This window comes from Tympanuchus pallidicinctus, unplaced genomic scaffold (genome assembly GCF_026119805.1).
Source record: "Tympanuchus pallidicinctus isolate F22 unplaced genomic scaffold, pur_lepc_1.0 scaffold1, whole genome shotgun sequence".
In the NCBI taxonomy this organism is placed as follows: Eukaryota; Metazoa; Chordata; class Aves; order Galliformes; family Phasianidae; genus Tympanuchus; species Tympanuchus pallidicinctus.
Window position 1 is genome coordinate 108,004,757 of NW_026294618.1, and position 17,804 is coordinate 108,022,560.

At 45.3% G+C, this 17,804-nt stretch overlaps 1 long non-coding RNA gene across 1 annotated transcript in view; it reads right to left on the reverse strand.

Annotated features, from left to right (window-relative positions):
• Positions 1-483: 483 nt before the first annotated feature.
• LOC128083703 (uncharacterized) overlaps positions 484-17,804 on the reverse strand; it is a 75,412-nt gene continuing 58,091 nt past the window's right edge. The window contains exons 3-6 of the long non-coding RNA XR_008208161.1: positions 13,815-13,887; positions 11,660-11,881; positions 8,504-8,658; positions 484-4,269 (exon numbers count right to left, since the gene is read on the reverse strand). This is a non-coding gene — a long non-coding RNA (uncharacterized LOC128083703). The remainder of the gene's footprint in view (positions 4,270-8,503; positions 8,659-11,659; positions 11,882-13,814; positions 13,888-17,804) is intronic.

Consider the following 17,804-nt stretch of genomic DNA (forward strand, 5'->3'; position numbering starts at 1 on the left):
TACGTGGTTTAAGATACATTTGCATTTCTTTACTGTGCTTGTGTTTGTTGTAGTTGCTCTTGGCTGGGAGAAGGTAACTTACAGAAACTTTGAAAAGAGCAATTCTGAAGGCACTTTTGTGTCAGCAGGGATTGAGATGACCCATGACTTTGCCACCTCAGAGACCTCCAACCTCTTCATTGCCTGCTGGCATGGGAGGAGAGCCCTGAGGGCTTTTGAGGATGGCAACCTGCCCCTGGTACATGACCCTGCAAAAGCACGACCAAAAGGGATGAGACCCATGCCTCCACAGACAGGAAAGAAATTCTGCTGGAATCAACAAAATAAATAAACTGACAGCAGAATCACAACCCTCCCAAAAAAGAAGCAGCCTCTAAGTATGGCCATGGAGCTCTAGGTTTTAGCTAGCCTAAAGACTGTGTTAGCTGGAAATCTGCTTAGAAACATCACCTTTGTCAGTATGAGTTGATTCATGCCTTTGCACCAAGATCTACATACTGCTGTGGTTTACACAGAGGAGCAGAAGCACAAGGCACAGTGGAGGATGCATTCGTGTGACTGCCATTTGCCTGAGATTGTATGAACAGTAAAATTTAGTGAAAGGGAATGGAAATTAAACTGAAGTGATGAGGAATGCTTGTGTGCGTGCTTGTGAAGCCAACGCACAGAGGAGTTGTGTTCCAAACTATCTGGAGTTTTTAAGTCATTCCTCCAGAGTATTTAACTCACATTTTCACTAGCCTGGTCTCTGAATGTGGAGACCAAGAGATCTGCTCCACGGGGAGTTAATTCCTGGCACTCTGATCCATGCACGGTACAACTCTCCAGACATTAGCGGTGTTATCCCTGGGGATAAATTTGGCCAACTGCATCTACATCCAGCCTGGATGAGCAGGAACGGCTTTTTTGACTCATAGAGATGATTTGTGCCAGCTCCAAATTTGGCATTGAGCCTTTCTCTTTGTTCTGTGTATAGTTAAATAGACAAGATGAAAAAGCCATGACTAATTAGACTGTTAAATTAAACTGCTTTAAATTTATTTTATGTGATGCATAAAGTTCATAAAACGAGGTACTCAGAGTAGTATCAATGACCTTTCTCCAGAAGCTGCAGTCCACCCGGATACTTTTTTGAACCAATTGGCTGAAAACTTGTGGATTTCTTAACACCTTTTATTCCCTCACTGCCACTTGTAAACCTGAAGGATTTATTTTTATCAGTCCCTCACCCACATAATGACTTTAAAATTCCTTAGGTTCATACCTTAAAATATAGCTGGGAATTAGAAGTAATGCCAATTAACAAGTCAAGGCTCAAAGGCACTGATGGAGTTAGCTTGCACTTCTCCCTGGAAAACTGTCATAAGTATATACAGGAATCTGCACACCTCTGGGTTTTGGTGTGGAGCTCTGTCTGTTGGAAAGAGCCCTGTCAGTGCAGCCCTGAGCCAGGCAGCCCTGAGCCAGAGGGGAAAAGGCAGTTTTGGGGAAATGCCCCAAAAGTTCCATCCCCAGCAGCCTCCCACACCTCTGTCTGGGTGGGCTAGGCAGGCGTGTCTGCACTGGGGCTACCTTCATAATGCTGGAAGGGAAGGTTGCATACTCTGTGTATCAGCTGATTCCTGGATCTGAAAACCCTGAACATGAGACAGACAAAAACCCCTTATCTGATATGCATGAGTTACTCTCATTCCTGTTTATTGGGCACGCACATAAAAGGTGATTTGGTGAGACCTCAGGAGTGTCTGCTTCAGGATTTGGCACATTAAGGAGTCCTGAATTTAGTTCCCAGGTCTGTCAGTGTCTTTGGGCAAGTTATTTCACTTTCCTCAATTCCATTTCCTTGTCGGTGGCAAAGTGGTGCTTGCAATATAAAGTAGTGCTCTCTCCCTCCAGCCATGGAGCTTTGTTTGCTGTTCTGGAAAAGCTGCCTTTACTTTTCAGGGGTGGGACAGGGGAGCTGGAGAAGTAAACAGTAAACCGAGTCATTTGGGGAGAGGGAATTTTGGCAGCGAGCAAGTTTTCTTTTATCTTACCACGAGCTCCTTGTGTGATCCTATTATTACCAACACCTAGGCTGTCAAAGGCCTGTTCCTGTTTCACACTTCCTTACAAGTGATGCTGATTATTTACACCCCAGCTCCAGGTCTGGGCTCCCTCTGCATGCCATCGTCCTCAGTCATGGTGCCCCCAGCCCAGCCCACACAAGGTTCTGCCTGCACGTGCCTTCTGTGGGAGCTGCTCACAATGCAGCAACACGACTGCTGACTGGGAGAGCCCTGCCACATGGGACAAGGCACGTGCTGCACACAGCTTGGCACCTGTGGAAGAAGTGTGAGTGGTGAGATGTTTTCTTGCAAGCCTCCAGTTGCGTATTGTGGCTGCAGCATCCCATGCTCCACGCTGCACTTCTCTTCTTTGCACTCCTTTATTTGGGAATATTTTCATCAGAGGTGTGAATGCCTCTCCCTCTGCAGATAATCCTGCCCACCAGAGGCCCACAGACGCTGTATTGCTAAGCAACACTTGGCAAAATGCATGCCAGGTTGTGTGGGTCTCTCGTGATGTTTCACAGAAGCATTGTCGTTTCCAGCTCTGGCATTGTTTCCAGCATTTTGGGTGTCAGTGTTCCTGAAAACTATCACAGAAAGGATGTTTATTGAACTGTCAGAGGGTGAATGATTGACACGAGGCACAAGTACTTTTCATGTTCAGGTTTTGGCATGCCACAATTGGATTATTTCCTGATAAATGCCATCCAATTCTACCAGATGGACCACTGAGAAATATGCCAACCTGTGTGAGAAATGGAGTAGATGCTCAGTGCCACTTATTGGTGATGTGTGCTTCTCCAGCCTATCCCTTTTTGTAGCTGCAGGGTGTTTTACTGAAGCAGTGGCTTTTGTGATGCACATAATTAGAATGGCAAGGCAATTGTCATCATGGGAAAGGGAAGATTTCAATGCACGAATTTGATTTCCGTCATCCAAGCACAGAAGTGCATTACCTGTTCCTCTTCTCTTGGATTAGTGCATGCTCTGCAACTCGTGCACTGGAGATCCACTTTGAAAGTCAGGAATTTCTCGCATATAAATAATTTCAATAAACAAATTTTCTGCTTTCCCACTCATCTTGTCCTAATGGCTCATTCTCAGATCTAAATGCAATAGCAGGACTGTAAGAGCAGACGTGCTGTAACAGCACCCCGAGTTTATCAAACAGCAGAATCTGTGGCAGTGAAGCTCAGCGGGGAGCAGGTGGGATCTGCACTCCCAAAATGGTGGAGCAGAAAGGGGCAGTGAGAGGGCACAGTGCACCCAGGGAGATGGCAGCGGGGTGTTGCCTTGAGGCTGCCAAATGACTCTGGAGCTATTTGAGGTGTGTGCTGAAAGGGACTTAGAGGCGGGGGAAGCATATCCCATGAAGCAGTGCCTGTGCTGAGCACAGGGGAAGGCAGGCTGCCTTCACACCCCTTGTGCAGACACGGGTCAGAACCTGTTATAAAGCACAGAAGCTTTGCTTGAGCTCGGCTTGGCAAGGCATCAGGGAGTGAGCGGCCTTTTGCAGTTCGCTTGGGGTGACATATGATGACATCCCTAATTCTGTAGGATGGAAAACTGCAGGACCATGAAAGTGCGTTTTTTTTTCTGTCTAAGCCAAACCAAATAGTGAGACAAAAGGAACATTAAGTTATCTATTCCTGTACTCCTCGGCACTTTAATATATACATAAAAAGCAGAGCCTTTGTACTATAGCTAATGAGCAGAAGTGAATAATGTGGTATAATTAGCTCGCTTTCTCAGCCTGCTCTCTCAGATACCTCAGCACCCTTCTGACAACGGCGTGGCACAAGTGGTGACTGGTGCCTACATCTCAGATTTACCATCACTTCATTGCTCTGCACTAACACATTTTTCATCTTGGCCATTATGAGGCCTTTCCCCATTGCACTCATTTCTGCAGTTCAGCCACCGCGTCTGTCACAGCTGGCTCACAGGAGACACAGCTTGGAAGGCAGCTCCAGAGGAGAGGCTGTTACTGCACCATCGCCTCCCCAGAGACCTGCGGTCAGACCCTTGCTGCGTGCATGCATGCACACCGCCTAAAAGCACATCTGGTCACAGCGCAGGCTGCCATCACCAAAAATAATGCACAGAGCAGCAAGCAACACTTCTCAGATGTTAATGAAGGCCTTCAGCTTGCAGTGATTTCTACATCAGCCGAACTCCTTTCCTCACTAGGGTGCAGCGATCCTGGAGCTACCAATACCTAAAGTTCACAAAACAAGAAGGAGAAAGAACTGAAATAACAAAGCTGTTTGCAATCTGGTATTCCAGAGCAACACTCCAAATTATGGTCTTTTTTGTTCTGTTCTTCCTACGAAAGGGGGTTGAGAAACAAACTGATGATGCACGGCCTTCAAACAGACAGCTCCAGCTCCCTGAGATTGTCCTGTGCAGCAGCGGCACCAGGACAGTAACTAACACTGTTACTGTGGCTTCTTGGTAAGCTTGCAAACCAATTCAAAACCAGGAAAAAGTCCATTGGCATGCATGCCTTAGCATGAAGCACACGAATGTAATGCTGCTGGTTGGGAGAACTTCAGAATTTCCTCAAAGTATGAACTTTAATTCAGTTCTTTCTGGCATAAACTTTTTCATCCCATTATGTCAAAAACTGTATTACCCATCCATTTGTCTGTCAGAACTATTCCCCCTGGGCCCATATAGCAGCGGCTCTTCTATTCTAAAGCTTCCCATTACATCTTGCTATCAAGAGTCACAATTCTCAGTGAAAGTCTCTGGTGATTTTTGACAATGTTTTACAGTGAACTAGGCCAGGAGCCTCAGAGTTAAAGGAAATCTTCCATCCTGGCAATGAATATGTAATAGGCATTACACGGTGCAGTATACCAAAAATGTAAGGTTCATTAAGCCTTTCCGAGGCGAGAACCTCCGTGTAGCTCTGAATGAACCTGTCTTCATGGTGGCATTAGCAAATGATATTTTGGGCAAGGAAATATTAATACTCTGCATTAAGGAACAAATTTGTTTAAATATTCTGTGGCTCTGCGTGGATGCAGATGATCCAGGAATAAATAAAAAGTGAATAGTTGTCCAACTTTATATGTAAATTGTCTTTGTCTTATGTGCATAAGAAAGCTCTTCACTACTAAATTCCTCATATTAACAAGCGGGAGTGTAACTAATATATAAAATAAAGTCATTCTCTTTAATGAGAATGCTAAATATTTTAAAGAAATGCACAGCTATGAAATATTGTCAAGGGCATTTTTATACTTAAGTTTAAGAACACTTATGACTTAACCGTTGAATAATTTAACACATTCAGCCTTGAAGTACTATTTATGTATGTTTTTTAATGTTCATACTTACGTCTGCTTTTCTTTGCTAAGGATTTAGGACCTTTGATTTCTGTTTATAAAATTTACATCTTTAATCTCCCAGCTCTGTGCATTTTCCCACTCAACTCTTGCAACAATGTAAGCAGAAAGAGGAGCTAAAAGCCTCCTGCAGCTCAGAGCAGGGATTTCACTGAGTATGAGGACAGACTTGAAGGAAATGAGCTCCAAGTGGAAAACCTATATAAACAAGAGCCTCCCGTACAATGGGGATGGGGGATTTGCTTGCAAGTTCATGAGCTCTGAGAGGCAAGGAAAGCCCTCAGCGCCCACCACAGCTGCACCACATCATGAGGAAAATCTGTGGGTGGGGGATGCGGGTGGGCTGGGGGTGCTTCTGCACCGAGCTCTGCCCACCATCACCTGTGTTGGGCCAGGGGTAGCTCTGAGCGCTTGAAGATGCCCAAATGTTGAGGGGTTTGGCTGGCCACCCCAGGCAAAGGTACCGTGCTGTGGGTCTGCATGGAATTTGCCCCCAGGATAAACAAAAATATTGGCCAAACAGCTTGCAGTATATCTTGTCACCTTTCATTATGGTATTTTGCAACACACTGATGCTTTGTGGCACAGCAGATGTCGCTCGACATGTCGTACACTGAGCAGTGGCTTTCAGGAATGTCTGAGATGGGCTTCTTTCAGACAGCAGCATCCTGACCCGGCATGGGGCCGCTAGCAGGTAGCGCTGAGTGCAGTAGCACCAAGGCCAGAAGGGCTGGCTGCAGTGCACAGTTCTGACTCCATGTCAGCGTTATGTGCTGCACGCCACAGCCATGGAGACAGGCAGGTCATGTAGTGCAGTGCGATGGATGAGCTGCTGCTGAGCTCTGCAACTGCGCAGCGATGGGCCCCTCAGCACCCATTCTGCCTCCAATAGTCATTGCTTGCCAGTGTCCCAATGCATTATATATATATGGCATGTTTATGGTATAAAGAAAGATGAATCTGAATATCACAGACCTTGGGCTCAGAGGATGATGAGTTTGGGAGGAAAGCAAGTTGTTCAAGGGCAAAAAAAAATAAAGTTAGTAGAGTTTTGTCAAAGGGAATGATACCAGGCTGCACTACTGCACATTGAGAGATCACTTAGGTAGGAAGACAGAAGGAGAATGCTGGGATTACAAGCAGGAAGCACCACCTATTTTGGTGCAGGGATGTCTTCCAAACTGGAAGCTGCATGCAGTGGCCCCTGACATGGCTAGGCGACTAATGCCAGCAGTGTGGATGCTGCTTTAAACAGGCAGATGGGCAGGAGCTGACACAAGGAAACTTCCCTGGCAGCATGGGGCCAGATGGGGTCTGGTGCTGAGTCTCCCTGCCCCAGCTCAGCACCACTGTCACATAAGCATGGATCAGGGTGCTCGACACAGCACTGGTGCCAGGAGGAGGTGTCTGATCTGCTGACAGTAACCACTGCACTCAGCCTCTACCTGTCAGCAGGTCCATGCTAGGAAGTTCCACAAAAGCAGCATTAAAGAAAACATTTTGAACAAACTGAGAGAGAATCGGAGAATTAAAACACCTGTTACCTTCCTTAAATTAAGTAACTCTGCACATGTCCTTGGGATGTCAGCAAAGGGATCCGGCAATCTCAGCAGAAAGGCACCGTTGACAAGAGGAATTCAGGAGGAGAAGCATGCTACAGCTTTATAGCTAATATACAGCTGTAATGCACAGCTCACCATCTTCCTGGGCCTCGCTCCTTTATAGAACACCTAAAACTCTGGGTCCTGTAGCTCCAAGGACCTCCTTTCCATGTGTGCCTCCTGTGAAGCTTTATTTCCCTTTGAAGACCAGTTTCTGTTGTTTGGGTTGTTGTGTTTTTTGGGGGCTTTTTTGTTGTTGTTGTTAAGAATATATTTAGGCAGGCCCTGGCCGTTACCCTGCAGAGAGCTGTGGCCATCAGTCACTCAATAACTGCTTGTGAGGTTCACCAGACAAAGGGTTAGTGCAGCTAGTACCACAATAATGTAGAAACAGAAATATTACAAAGTAAAGGCTTATAAAATAATAAAAATTCTACTTAGTTCAGATACCTCCCTGTGCCTTTGGCAAAATACCTTAAGCATTCCACATAAGGCGGGCATTGTCTTTATAAGATGGCACCTCATAAAATGATATTAAATATCACCAACGGGGCTTCATATTTCATCCAGCAGGGTTTAGGCCAGACATGTTCTATATCACACATTATTAGAATGACATCTGCTTTGCAAGTTGTGTACCCAGGAGCATACCTTGATAACTCATTTCAGCACTCATTCTCGAGGCTTCTGTGGCTTCGCAATACCTAATATGTTTAACTCATTTTGAACAGAAGTCTAAAGCCTGTCGTGGCCCTCTGGCCAAAACTGTAGCTGTCAGGCAACGGAGTCGGCTATCAAACGTTGCTCATTTATCATTAGTGGTGATGCAGCTGTACAGAGAAATGTACCCACTGAAGTGAAGGGCTGTCAGTTGTTCCCTGTGTAATACTTCTCAACAGGGCATTTCTCCATGGGTGTACAGCTAGTGTACTTCACTACTTCCCCATAGCACAGAATTTATAGTAGCAGGGAGATGGGGAACACATTTTCATTTGAATTTGTCTGCCACAGGACAAATCAGGCAATCATCGATAGAATCCCTAATCAGAGGGATATGAGGAGCTGTTACAAACATAGGCATACACACGTACAAGTGTGTGCGCACACGTGTGGCTTTCTTAGCATGCTCCCTATATGCCTATGTGTGTAGTTCAGAATTGGCACATGTTCCACATCCCAGCCGCTTCCTCTTGACTCCTCATCTCTGCGAGAAGGCCAGCATGTGCCATTTAGGCTTCAAATTTCCCCATCAATTCTCCAACACGTGCTACCCTGAACTCTGCTGTCCCCAACTCTGCTCCCCAGGGAGGCAAACAGCCCAATGAGATCTATAGGAGAGATCTCCTGGCTGCAGACACTGCCGCCTTTATTCACAGAGGCAAACCGTGGCCATAGGCTGGGAAAGCACCACAGTTAAGATCATATCTTTAGGCTCTTTGAACCGCTGCGGCATGCGAACATTTGTACACAAGAACTATGAAAGAAGCGTGACACAAACCTCTGCTTTTTCGCTTATCTGTGTCTGGGTGAGATACCGAGCAGGAGACCGACGCCGGCGGCAGAGCAGGGCTCCTCCGCTGGGTTCCTCCTCTGCAGCCCATGAACCAGAGGAACCTGACCATTGCTTTCAAGGCATTCACACAGCTGCAGAGACTTCAAAAGTGAGCATTTATAATCAGGAATCCAAACCCACTTCCGGCAGACAAATAAATTGTTAGCAGTTGCTCGTATATTACATTCTGACCTCAGGCCACTTATGCCCAAGTTGCTGGAAAGCAGAGATGGTCCCAGCACTGTGCACTGAGGACATGGCTTTGGTTCTCTGAGCAAGAAGTAGCTGCAAATACCAGTCCTCTGAACTGTTTGACCGTGAGCAGATACTATGAGAAACCCTAATTTTCTCCCCAAACTGCTGGCCGTACCAGACTTGGTCCCAGTTCTCAGCACCCCCATGAATTCTGCCACTGATAATGTTACCTGGTTAACAAAGCAGCAACTGAACCACTTTGCACATATGATGATACATTTCTAGAACGGGCTGCCCAGAGAGATTGTAGATGCTTCGTCCCTGGAGGTTTTCAAGGCCAGATTGGATGGGGCCCTGGTCTAGTATTAAATGGGGAGGTTGGTGGCCCTGCATGTGGCAGGGGGGTTGGAGATTCATGATCCTTGAGATCCCTTTCAACCCTGGCCATTCTGTGATTCTGTGATTCCGTGAGGTATAGAAACACGGTGACCCAAACACAGCTGTACTTCCACAGCATGACAGCCAGTGCACGGTTCTCATCTATGATAGGATGAGTAATACAAAAAAAGGAGGAAGAACACAGACCTGAACTGCAGAACAGACAGCATGGGACTGCTGTGGGAAAGGCTGCTCTGCCTGAGCCAGGAGCCAGCTGTAAACACTCGGGGGGGGGTTCTCCTGGGAAGGGGCTACAAGTCCCACCACCCATCTCTTTTATCTCAGGGCCGCTTTTTTCTCCTTCTCCCCAGTTCTGAGCATGACACACTCTTCAGGGCTGGGACTGTCCTGGCCTGGTCCTCCTACCCTGCCTCCTGAGCTTTGTATTACTTCGGAAATACCAGTATATTTCATGAGCATCAGAAAATGAACACAGCAGAAATGAAGATGATGAATGGCAAGCTTTTCCTGGCAGACGTGAGCTATAAAAAAAGATCCTGATGTGGTAGAACAGGTTTGACCAACGAGGTTGGCCAGAAACGCGGTGAAACAGGCTTCAGTGTGAAAATGACACCACCAGATTCATAAAAGGCAGAAACAGCAAACAAATAAAAAAAATGAAGCCAACTGAACAAGCAGCTACTTGGGACACAAGTGGATGCTATGGAAAGTGGGAACATGCACTTTTTTCCATGTGATGTCCTTCCTGTACAGGGTCAGGCTGGGCTCACTTTGTGCCACAGGACAGGGCTACAGCTGCAGAGCCCTTCTGGCTGACCTCATGCCTTATGCATCCCCTTCTGCTTTTGGAGCCCCATGCACTCACAGTACCATGAGTCTGTGCCCACTGCTGTGGCCCACAGTACAATCAAAAATATATACATTCATACGTTGGCTTCTTTATTTCATCAGGGCAAGTGCGGAAGAGCATGGCAAGGCTGTACTGAAAGTGATTTCAGCATTTTATTGCTAAACCAGCAAAACTCACCACTTGAACATGGCTTCTGCTCTTTCATTTGCAACCAAACCAAAGATGGACAGAATCCATCTTTCCAAGTCGTAAGAGACTTACATAAAATCCCTGGGGCCTCTCCTCAAAGTAGTTATGGGAATTAATTGCACTGTGCTCATCCCAAAGCTAAGCCTCTCCCTCTGCCACACTCCTAACTGCATCAGGCTTAAAGGGCAGGAACATCTCAGCACAGACTTTTGAAAAGTCCTTTTTGCAATATTACATGCTAGCCAAAGGTACAGCTTCAGTTCTGACTCCCAGGTGCAGCAGGGACTGGAGATGCAAGCTATTGGCCTACATAGGAATTGGCCACTGCTGAGCTCTGTGTGCTGAATGGTATGCCAGGCTGCAGAGGTCAGAAATGCTCCTAGAGAGGAATGTCTCTCTCAGGGGTATGTCCCTTCCCAGCTCCTGGACAATAATTTCTCCATCATGTCCTGGAAGATAGCTGTGACTGATCAAGGAGCCTTCACCACAAGGCACACCGCCAGAGGTGTGAGATGGGCTGCAGGAGGAGTTCTACACTTGGCAAGGGGGACAACCTGTGTTGAATCTTCCCCCAAAGGGGGGGAAAGGATGCTCAGTGTCCATCCACAGGTCTCCTGTGAGCTTTGAGCTCTTCCCTCCTACTCCCCAGCCAAAGGCCACCTCTGCTGCTCCCACATGGGTGTCTGCACTGGGCTGCAGTGAGTGACCTCTGCTCACTGCTTCCACTCAGACCAGGTGCAGTGCTGTACCCTGCAGCACATGGCCTGGCACTGTCCTTTGCGAGCTTTTCACACCACTCTGTAGGCGCCTGTAAGCAGTCAGGATGCACAGCTCTGCTCAGCACCTGTGCACTGGCTCATGTGAGATTACAACGTCTGAGCAAGGAGAGCTGAATTCAGGTTGCCTTGAGTGACTAATTTCAGACTAATCTGTTCTTGTAAAGGTACCATGTCTTCTTAGCATTGCTTTGCTTCCATCTGGAGACCCATCCTTCTTCTCCTTGCTCTCGTTGTAACCCCACTGCACTCCAAGTGCCTCTCTTTCCTACTCAGATGCCTTCCACTCTGCAGGCAGCTCACTACCACCTACCCCTTCCAAGTTGGGACAGAGTCTTTGTTCCCACCTGGTAGTTGCAGCCCCATGGTTGACTGGGAGCAATGAGCAGAGAGGCAGCAGAGGCAGCAGTCAAAGGCTGGTGGCAAGCTGTGCTTCTGCCTCCCCAGCTCCACTAAACCCATCTCCAATGGTAGGTGGCTGTGATCCCTCCGCCAGGGTCAGTGTTCATTTAGCATACGCTTCAGAGCACTGCTCTTTCCCACAGCTCTTCAAAGTCTGCATTCTGATGCAGCTGGTGAGTCAGAAACAGATTAGTCACAGGGGAGGTTCATTCTTGCCCACAGAAAGTCCAGCATGAGTAAGGACAACACAGGAGCAGCACAAGCCTATTTTGGTTCAGGCCAATGACTTACATCTCATGCATCCCAGCGTGCTGCTCTGAGCATCAGGGCAGGATGGGCACACAGCTAGCTCCATGCTGTTCTGCTGATACCAAGGACTTTACCACCATCAAAGCAGAATGGGACTGGCTCATCTCAGATGCCCTTCTACAGACCAGGTGCTGAAGAGATCTCCATCAATCACACACAACTGATGCGTGGAATGCTGCATGTCCTGTTGAAGCTTCCAAGTCTCTAGCCAAAGCAAAATGAGAAGTTAGGTGACATCTGGGCTCTACTGAGGCTGCAGCAAAATGTTCCTGCAAGGCTACAGTTCTACTCTATAGTGATGAGATGATAAGGGTGTCTAATTTCCCTAGATACCTACCAGTCACAGAGCAAGTGCTCTCTAAATTACCAACAGAAATGTTTAAATGCAAAAGCTTCATTTTCGATTTCATACGGACAATATAATGTCCAGAAGTGACAATACACTTCTCACTGGGAAACTGGCTGGTGTTAGGTTGCTATGATGCTAAATTTCAGCTAATTTTTTTAATGAGTTTACATTGTGGATGTAAAATCACTGCAGTAGTAGTCACAGGTTTGTAGGATGCTTACTCAAAACCTGAGCTTCTGAAATGAGATATTTTCATTCATATTTTAAAATTCCATTCATTAACAGGTGTATATAGTTTGACTTCTTCAAAGTATGCTGCAGACACAGCCTAATAAATCTCCAAGACACCTCACTGCATCTCCATTTTATAGATGTGGTGATTCGAATATATCCAAGTGAAATGACTTGCCCAAGGCTAATGAAGGAATCAATGTCAGAGACAGGATTAAAAGTAGAAAAATTCCTGGCCCCCAGTCTCATAACCTAACTGTGGTTCTGCATTTCACTCATATCAAAACAGGAAAGGGAAACACATATATTTTGAATATTGTGAAAAGCAGTCCATAGCAGATGGGCAGTCTGATGTTTTAAAATTGCTTTACCTATTGTCATAAAATAGCAATAATACACAGGATGTGGTTCTTGTCCAAGACTGTACCGAGGTGCAAACAGCATGAAGTGTGTCACTGGTAGCTCTCAGAGCAGCAGAAGTTGCACTAGAAGTATAAAATGAGCAGTTTCTGAGATGTCTTTCCTGCCCTGTTTCTTAAAACGAATTTCTTTCTGTGTATTTCAGTTGCCAAAACCTTCTTTGAAGCTGGTTAGTACCTGTTTAGTACTGAATACGCTGCAAGATACCTACTGCTGCATCTCAGAGGTGGGAAGAGGTCTGTAAAAGCCACTTCTCAAATATGCAGGTGTTGCCCACCAACATTTTTTCACGGGTCTGCCCACCTGTTTGTTAGATGCTAACACAGGGCTAGGTGGTGCTGCCCAAATGTAACAGGAAGAACGAGCACCTGTCTAGTTGTGGGCAAGAATAAATTTAAAATAAAAAAAAAAGGAGGAAGAAAAAAAGAAGGTACACTTGTGTCATTAAATATGGATGAGCAAGACTGAGTTGGAGACAGTAGGATATGGCTTGAAATAAAACCCCATGAGGGCCACACCCCCTAGTATGCCCAGGGCCATCCCTTTAAAGGTAGGACAATTATAATTAATTGAGCAATCTGACAGAAAGCGTACATCCATACAGCAGAGCAGAAAGTGACACTGTGCACAGAGCCATCCAGGACACTTGAAGGGTTAATTCTGGTTCACTAGACCAAGGACAGTAAATTCTGCCTGTGGCTACCACCAGTCTATTGTATTATTATTGCAGGCTTTAGAAACAGCTTTTAATTTTAACCCATTCCAGCCCTCTCTACTGTCTTCTGTTCGTATGATTGGCACTGAATAAAATTGTATACAATCTTCCTGGTTCAGTAATTTCTTTTCACTTTCAACGTTTACTACATTGTTCAGAAAAAAAACAATCCAAGGAACCTGGGCCTTCTTTGCTTATCATTATTAATGCTTAAAGACCAAAATTATTGCCAGAAAACTGGGCCCCTTTCATTTTGTTGTTATCAGCCCTCACTATCTGCTGCAAGGATCACTGAAGAATCCCATCTGTTATGTTTTGGAAATCCTGTCATGACTGCCCAGAGTTCTGACAAACACGTAGACTAAATATAGATAACTGTGTAACTCTTTCCATCTTCCCAATACCTGCATTTATTCACCTACCTGCATTTTGTAAGTTGGTGTACTGGGAACTGTTTGTGCCTGTAAGAGCTGACAAATCAAACCCATTGGTTACCTGTAATGCAAAAATCTCACGATCAACAACATTGTCAGCAATATGCTGAGCACATCATCAACCCATAGGCTGGCTGGAGGGAACCAACTGATGGAGAAGGGATGATATGAGGTAGTGCGGGTGATAGCAGAGGACTGATTCAGTGACCCAGGCAGTCCTTTCAATCCTGTATTTCTACGTTCATGTGTTCATACTGAAGTTGATGGGAGACATTTCCACTGACTTCAAAGGGCTTTTCTGTCCCATTCCATTTCTTTTCAATATATAGATGCAAGAGTAATGTCACGCATGATTTTCATGAGACGTGTTAATATACAACCAGTTCTGGGAGCAGCAGAATGAGTCCAGGTGGATAAACTGCTCATCCCAAAGTGCTAAACATACCAACACCTGAAAAACCTCACCTCCTTTTATCTAAATTGCAGATAAATCCAGAAGTATCACATGTTAATGTCCCATCATCATTAGCCTTAACCAATTATGCCAAATAAATAATCCCATTACCTATTGGTGCTTTTGGCAAGCTACATGGATAGAGTGAACAAATGGCTTGGAGCTGGGGACTGGCTCACCTTCCAGCAGTAGGAAGGATTGCGCTAACACCAATGTCCCTGTTCTCGTGGTGCTTAGAATGAAAGTTCATTTAGTGCATACGGAACAGCACTCATTTGTCAGAGTAGTAAGCCACAAAATGCTTTGAAAGGTGTAGAAGCCTAATATTGATGGCCACAGAAAAGAGGAGTGAGAAGAACTGGGAGGCTGTGTATTTATACGGTGTATTCTTCTCTCTCTTCTTTTTTTTTTTTTTCTTTTTTTTTTCACAAACAGGCATTCAGCCTGTTCAGTAGAGTCACTCCAATATGTTATCTAATGGCTCCATCTTTACTTGTGAGATTTCCCATCTGTGGCCAGACTGTGCCACTGCCTCATTCAGCTCAGCAAGTGAACAGCATTTATTCCCTCATTCACATCTTAGGAGACGGGTCTTGCTCTAGAGCAACAAAAAAATGAGTTGCTCCATAGTCAGGTCTGAACCTTTGCACTTAAGCCAGCCTTTGATGAAACTTCACTTTGGATTTCAACGCTTTTTATAACTGGGCTATCTACTATCTCTCTCTGTGTCCCTTTCTTTGTTCTTTCTGCTGGTATCATTCTGATCTATGTGGTGGTTTCTCATTTTTCTCTTGAGGTTTCTCTATCTGGCTTGTTTTCAAAGCCAAATAACACAAGTAATTATTTATAATCTGTAATTGCCTCAGAAGGATAAATGCTCAGACATGATCAGTCCATTTTGTTATTTTTTCACCTATTATACAGTAGTATCTTCTGCTGTTTGGAAGCTTCTTTACTCTTTTTCTGTCTTTCACCTCATAGCATACTGTAAAGCTATAAGTGATTCATAAAACATGGAAGACTATGTCATGTCCAGCTTGGATCTCCTAAAGCAGTCACTTCCACTGGGTTCATGCTGCCTCAAACCAGGATACTCCATGGATGGATCTGCCATGGGGGCACTGGTGCAGCCACTGCTACTGCTCCTCAGGGTCTTTCTCATTACCAGAACAGAAAAATGGCATTACATCATGAGAAAAGATGGTCCAGATGCCAAAGACATTTGATAGGCATTGAGAGATCTGAGCGCTTCATGGCTGCATCTAGATCTCTGCACATACCCACACAGTATCGACTTGAGGAAAGCTGTTGCTTGTTGTACCTGGGAATGTCATTTCAAAAACCACAGCATGGGGAAGGGAGAGATATTGAAGTGCATCTGAGTTTCTGCTCATTTAGTTCAAGGGGTAAATATGGGAATATCAGCCTCAGAAATGGGGAATCAGCACTGCTTCAGCTCCTCGTTGTCACCCAGTTGAAATTTGGTTGCCTTCTACTCCATCCGAAGGCTGGCTTCAAGTCATGGGTGTTAAAGGCCCATGGTTAGAAACAGTCCTTGAGGTCTTGCCATGGCCTTGCTGACAATGTGAACAAACAGAAGAAATTACATGTGACAGGATGGAAGCAAAACATCTAGTTTTGAAAATAAGGGCTTACTGTTCACTCCACTGTCATGCTCTGCAGACAGCTAGCAGCAATCCCAAGTGACTCTTTTGTGCCTCTGAATGAGTGATGCAAGGACACTGGCAAATGTAGCAGACATTCAATATCCAAAAGCAGAAGGGCCTTGCATGAGAAGCAACAGTGTGTCTTCATTTCTGAAACCAACACATTCCCAAGACAGCCTGGATCCACAGGTGGCACCAGTCCAATGGAGTCACACCAATGTATAGACAGATCCCAGCCAGCTTGTATTTGGGTGCAGTTCATGCAGACCTGCAGAACTGCTCCAACTGACTTCATGATTATCTCATCAGTGGCCACATGTCACTGTGGGAACTCAGTCACAGTTTGCCATAATTTTCCTACAAGGGGAAGGAGGAGGATAAGAGCAGCAAAGCTGAGCTGATCTGTGCTGGCTCCAGGACTACAGTGTGACAAGAGATACCTATGACTGTCACATACAAATTTAGTAGCTAGCATACTTTCATTTTGTTTGATTTTTAGCACAATTCTCTCCACAATATATATGAGTAGAATGCATAAACAAAGCACTTGGCACTTGGAGTTTATCTCAGTGAGGGAAAATTTGATTGATGAATAGTAAGTTCAGAAGGTGGCAAATGTTCAACATTGGTCTAAATAACCCTTTGCTGCTTTTTTTTTTTTTTTTTTTTCTTCTTCAGTTTGTCTTAGCCTTCACTATTCTTGCCTTTAAGTTTCTTTGCTCTAGTCCTTCATTAGTTGCTGGGAAAACAACTGTTCTATTTGTTCCTTACGCTGATTCCTTTCATTGATTGGGTTCCTTTCTTTGGGTTCCTTTCTTTGATTGGGTTCCTTTCACTGATTGGGTTCCTTTCACTGATTGGGTTACTTACTGCCTGGAAAAGAGGCAGAGAACTTTTGCGTGGTCACATTGCTTCTTGCTTTCTCTTTAACTTCACTGTGGGACAAAGCCTGTGAGGCAGACCTTCCTCACAGGATGCAAAATGGTCATTTTAATCCCAATTATTACTATTGTTGCACCACCAAAAGATAGGAGGGGTGCAAAGAGGCAAGCAGAGTGCTTGGGACAAGGCCTGGGACAAATTCCAGTCAAATTAGGCTAAATGAAAGGAAAAAAAAACTATTTTACAGAGAGAGAAACTGAGGCACAGAACCTTACAGTGCTTTGTGTCCTTGAGAAATACATGAAGAGAGGGGCAGAAGGGCAAATGTTAGACAGTCCTTGAGGCTGTGCCTTAGCAATGAGATCACACAGCCTCTACGTGCAAGCTCAGAGAGAAGGGGCAGCTTCCTAAGAGGGAAATCCTTGCTGGGTTGAGCACTTTGCTTGCCTTTCTCTTCTCACTCCTCTCATCCTTCAAAGAATGGAGGATGGTAGGGGGCAAGGTGCTCTTCATCTCACCCCACATCCAGTGGGTACAGGGACTGCTGAGCAGGCCCCCATCACCCACACCCCTCGGCTGGGGAGGAGGGATGCGATTTGTAATTACGATACTTTCATTACCGTCTCTTAGTTCTTTGCACAGTAATGTCAAGAGCTTTGTCTTTGTAGTGTTATTGGCATTTTTCATCATATTCATGAAGTGTGGGTCAATTTTCTTCAAAAGGCTCACTTCGCCAACTTGCCACAAAGACAGACAGTAATAAATTCTACTAGTGCACAGCGAAGGCTTCGTAGCTGCAAGCAACAATAAAAAGCAATGAGCTGGGTATCACTAAGTAACTCCAGTTTACACTGCATTTTCTTCTTTTATTGAAAACTCGGAATATGAATTTATTAATGAATACACAGGCCTACTTTGAAGGGGTGTGGGAGGGGTCCGAGTCAATTTATTTGGTATTCACACAGTGTGCGCCTA